Genomic DNA, 5,761 nt, shown 5'->3' on the forward strand with positions numbered 1-5,761 from the left:
TGATAGAGGCATACCATCTTGATGAAGGCTGAGTAATCAAGTGTCCTCAGTCGTGCCGCGACGTTAAATCACGCGCTTGTTGGGAGGCAACCCAATACTTATAGTTTTTTTTCCCTTTCATTCTTTCTAGTAATGGTAGCATTTTCTACTAATGGGTTTTAAATTTGCAGGCACATCATCAGGAAATTCTGCAGAAAATCACTCTGCAACAGTCATCAACGGACACATGCGACGGACCATCGTTCTCTCGACGGTCCGTCCTGCACAACCGTTCTGGTTGTCAGAGACCCTATTCCTAAGGGTCTCTCACATTTTCTAAGTGTCCTCCAACAGACATCTACGACGGACCGTCATACTCTCGACGGTCCGTCCTGCATAACAGTCATGACTGTCAGAGACCCCTCTCTTAAGGGTCTCTATTTTTTTTAAGTGTCCCACGACGGACATCGACGAAGGACCGTCATAATCACAACGGTCCGTGCTGATTGTCGGCACTTTGCGCCCCAGGTTTGCTTCACCTACCACTCTTGTATTTCAATTTTTTTTAATGCATTGGGGACGATTGAATGTCTTTTTGTTGGGGGTGGGGTAAATGGAAAGTGAGTGCTAGAGTGAAGTCTGAGTAGCCCAATTCACTATCCTCTTTTGGGGTTTTCTTGCCTGTGTTCTTTTTCCCCAAAAGACTGATTACTTTTTCTGTTGAACCGGCATGTTTATATCTTTTGTACATAGTTTAATTCTGGAGCATGATGGCTAAAATGATATCCTGATAAACTTGAAAATAATGCATGACTAGGCATAGTAACTGATAATTGTGTGGCTCTAAGCATGAAATAGAGTTACACCATTGCATTACCCTAAGTCTTTAATTCGAACTAGGTGTCTAATAATCTGGTATAGTGATGACATGTCAAGTGAGTGTGAGGAAATTTGAATAGTCCACTATTGGTACTGAGCTAGAACTTGCCTGGTTAGTCCTGCTAAAAGTAAGCTGTAACAGACAATTAGGAAAGGATCATAGGCCCTTATTCAAGAAAGCCCATTTCTAGCCTAAATAAAAGAAACCGAATGAAATTTATCCTTCTTTGATCCAAATAATCTGAGCTTAAATTAGACCTTTCTTTTTCACCCTAACTGATCTTTTCGGGGAACAATGTGTTGGCCCTGGTCCCTCCTTGGACATGTGCACCTCAGCTTATGCCAAAAGCATAAGTTGAGGGTGGCTAATGCAGTAAACAACCTTCGTTTTGGCCCTGACCCAACTTTGGGTATTGTGTACCTTGACTCATGGCAAAGCCATGAGTTGAGGGTGGCTATTACGAGGAATGCTCTGGAAAGTGGGGTTGAAAGAACAAAAGAGAGAGAAAGAACAAAAGTAAAGTGACTCAAAATTAGTTGAAAGAAAAGTAAAGAAAAAGAAAAATATACAAGAATTACAAACAAGAAAAGAAGAGAGTCACTTACACAAATGAAGAAAGAAGAGAAAATTGAGCAAAGGGAAAGAATATGAGAAACTGGGCGAGATAAAATGATAGAAAAGGGAAGGTTTAGCCGATATGTCAAGGAGGGCAAAAAGTCACTAAAGTATACCTAAAAATGTACCCTACCTGACCCTGAGCCTATGTTACAAGCTAAAAAAGTCCTATCGTGATCCTAAGGGTTGTATAGCGAACTTAAGGCAGTGAAAATAAGGGCAAGCTTATGGCAATAGGTATGAATGAGTGTGACTTTGTTCTGAGAGCGAGTGTTGAAAAGTAATCCTTATACTCAAACTGAAATCATTGTGTGAAAAATGAGGATTTTGTTCTAAAGTGAGGACACTAGTTGCAATACCAGAATTGTTAGCACCTCGGTGAGAAATTGAAGAGGATAGGTGTTAATGCATGGTGAGTCTGTGTCATGTTCTGATCCCCAAAAAATTCAAGCCTAATAGTGATAGCATGCATAGATTTGATGAGATTAATCGGGATTGATAGCCAAATGATTGCAAAGGATAAAACATGGATACTATTGTACAAAGATTGTGTAGTGAGTCATAGTGCGTCGCTTGAGGACAAACAACGAATTTAAGTTGAGGGTGTTGATATACCGTGGTTTCACGGTATAATTAATACTTTTTCCTTAAGTTTAGTGTGTCCGAAAGCCTTTTTGTGCTAATTTTGATATAAGTTTCTCTTTGTTTTGCAGGAAATCTGTCCAAAGCTGAATGCGGAGATTTTGAGCGAAGAAATGCAGAAGAGACCACCTACGGAGCTTATGACGGTCCGTCGTGCCTGTGACGGTCCGTAGGTGGCAGCGTAGTGCAGCTGCTGAAGGAAGATGGGGAAGTCTGACCAAGTGTGGGATTACGAAGCTTGTGACGGTCCGTCATGGCTATGACGGTCAGTCCTGCAGGTTCGTCGTGAAGTTCAGAGAAGTGATCCCAGTACCCAGATTCCGAGAGTTGAAGTATTTTGGAACGAAGACCCTCGACGGACCGTTGTGCCTATGACGGTCCGTCATACTTGCCGTCGAGGGGAATGAAGAAAGCAGCAGAAGAAATTGCACCAAGTATGGGACGACGGAGTCCACGACGGTCCGTTGTGACCACGACGGTCCGTCGCGAGGTCCGTCGACCCAGCCGCGTTTTGGCAGATTTCCAGCAATTAGAATTCTTGTTTAATTAGGTTTTTGTTTTTTTATAAATAGTTCGAAAAACCTCGTTTTTGAGGTTAGACACCTGATCGTTAGACTCTTAGATTGTTAAAACTTCGTATTGGTGAACATTGTATTGTGAGATTCTTGATAATCATTAGACTTTTCGTGAGATTATTGATTACTTTGAGAATTCTTGCAAGTGATTTTTGGTGATTAATCAAGCAACCTTTTGGATTTTATTCTTTCTCATTGAAGTAAGTACATGAATTCTTATTTAATATATTTGAATATTGTGTTTATGGCTATGAGTAACTAAACTCCATAACTAGGGTTGTGGGAACCATAGGCAAATAATGAGATAAACCCTAGCTAAAATAACAATTCTAGAATAGTGTCTTGCATGTATTAATAATTCTTTCGCTTAGAAGTCTTTTTAACGGATGGCCAACGTTAGAACTCGCCTTAATGCTACTTGCCGGACCAAGGAGGTAGATAATAGGAAAAGAATTATTAACATAGATTTAGTGTATACTATCTAATAGGCTAGTATTGATTGGTACGAGGTAATAACTTAGTCAAATATCCGAATACGATGCTTAATATGAGGTAAAGATAAGGGTTATGATAGCAACACACGTAGCCGGACCAAGGTGCGGAGTGAGATTTTCTAGATGCCGGACCAAGGATTTAGAAATACATAACTTATCACTTTGCATGCAAGATACTAGGAAAGAATTGTTAAAGTTAGAATTATCAAGTTATGAACCTGTGGGGAACACGTAAACCCCCCTAGTTACTTTGATTAATTGATTAAAATCCAACATTCAAAGCTTTTAAGTGTCTCTTTCAATTTAGGTAGTTATTTTCATTCATTTAGAAATAGAAACCCCCCTTTTATTGTTTTTACTTTCCAAGGAAGTAATTGACTAAACAAAAGTAATAATAGATTGAAGTTAAGTCTAAACTATTTTCCTCGTGGGAACGATCCCAACCTCACTAGTTGGGTTATTTACTTGACACGACCGCTTTACTTCTTATTTGAGAAGTAAGTTTGAGCGTATCACAGCTCCCTTCAAATGACATGTTATGTTCAAATTGAGTTGTTCACCTTTCAAAGAGATGCATTGTGTTGTCACCTCGTTCAAGTGACATGTTATTCACATAATCCTCCTTTAAGGTACACCACCTTCATTGTGAAATTTTGCGAGTAACATCGAAGGTATGTGAACAATTCCAGTTTACAATCAATGTCTGTCATTTGTTTATTATTTTCAGCCCAGTCGACGGACGTAGAGTCTTTTTCAAAGCTCTACTAGCGTCTCAATTGTTTTATTCAAAGTTTATCAAACCAAATTTGGGTTCGTCAACTTTGTTTGACCAGGATATCTTTTATCGATCCCAATCAAACAAAGGGGCAAGTTGTTGACACCAAATTTCGGTCCGATAGTTTTAAAATTTATACATATTTGAGTAGTTTATTTTAAAAAGTTCAAATTACATGTTTTTATCATTTTAACAAAATTTGTTGATAATCATCATTTTCCTCGAAGTATTAAGATTTTTATCGGTTGTTATGTTTATATTATTTTGTCACAGCCAGAAGTTCAAATATTTGTTCACTTTTTATAGAATTATGTTAAATTACATTTTTTTATTACGTTTATTACATTTTTTCATATCATTCTATTTTATTTTTTTCTGTTACATTGTTAATATTCATTTTGATATTCTACGCAGTCTAAAAATTCATTCAAATTCGAATATAATTACATACTCTGATATTTTATTAATCGATAATTTTTGGGTCACAACCTCGAGCCCATAACTTGGGACCATAGTTTTCAACTCCCTATATATGGAATAATTGGTCCATTAGGTTTTTTTGGTGGTGAATACATTTTAGAATTGGGGTTCAATTTTCAAAATTATTTTACTTTATTTATTTTTTTCTACTGTTCATTGCTTTTCGGTCAACTTTCCGGCGACCAGTCACCACCCAACCCCACTGGTCAACCCTCTTCTCTCTTTCTCTATTTTCGACTGGCTCCAAGTCAAAGCAACATCACCACCTGACTCCACATTCCGACCAGCAGCAAAATCTGGTCAAACCACCCTCATTTTTCCCTTCTTCTCCGACCAACAGACCCAAAAAAGAACTCCCATCCCCTGTATCTTGTCTTCTCCAGGCGAGAAACAACCCAAAGACCACACCATTTTCGACCACCGGACCTCCATCACAAATCACCATACCTTTTTCACTGCCAGCTCCTCCCAAACCCCACAGCCTCCCCTTCCTCCGTGCACTTTTCCCGACTAGACGACCACCAATAACAGACAATAAACGACCACCAAACGAGACCCTAAACCCACCAGTTAGCCGACCACTTCCCTCAACCCACAACTCGTCCCACGAGAGCTAAACAAACCAGACCTCCTCGCCCTTTCCCCCTTTTATTTTTATTTATTTTGTAGGTGTTAAGTCTCCAATTTCCTGGCGAGATCAGTGAACCAGCGAGCTCCCATTTCAATCGGATTCCACCATCTCTGCCGACAATAGAAGAATGAACCACCAATTTGTTTCTCTTTTGAGTAAACTTCTTCTTCTCTGATATCTATTTGGTAATTTTTTTTAGTGCACTCTTTCCTCTTTGTTTCTTTATTCTCATTTTTCTTCGAATGGTTTGCAGGTCTTGGTGACCTTTGCTTGGTTTCATTCTTTACTGGTTTGTGTTTGCTCATTAATTGTTGTTTGACTTTCATTTTGGTTAACTTTTTGTGATTACAATAGTTGTATAATTATCTTTGTTTATTGTCTCATAGTTGATTTTATTGATTTCTTTATTTTTTTTGTTGATTTAGTTGTTAGCTTTTAATTATTATTATTATTATTATTATTATTATTATTTTTGCTTTATTCCTGTAAGCTTTAACATAATTGTTGTTTATGATTTATTTTAGGGAAAAAGGTTTGATATATCCCTCAACTTTGTCATTTGGAGCTGATATATCTCTTGTTATAAAAGTGGCTCATATATGTCCTTACCGTTATACAAACGGCTCACATATACCCCTGCCGTTATAAAATGGCTCACATATACCCTTTATATAACAGAAGTTAAAAAAT

General features: G+C 38.1%; 1 long non-coding RNA gene across 1 annotated transcript; it reads left to right on the top strand.

Moving 5' to 3' along the window:
* Nucleotides 1-4,427: 4,427 nt before the first annotated feature.
* LOC107010480 lies at nt 4,428-5,477 on the top strand. Its single transcript, XR_001455686.2, has 2 exons — nt 4,428-5,226; nt 5,325-5,477. It is a non-coding gene; the product is annotated as an uncharacterized LOC107010480 (long non-coding RNA).
* The last annotated feature ends 284 nt before the right edge of the window (nt 5,478-5,761 follow it).

Source organism: Solanum pennellii, chromosome 2, assembly GCF_001406875.1.
Source record: "Solanum pennellii chromosome 2, SPENNV200".
NCBI lineage: Eukaryota > Viridiplantae > Streptophyta > Magnoliopsida > Solanales > Solanaceae > Solanum > Solanum pennellii.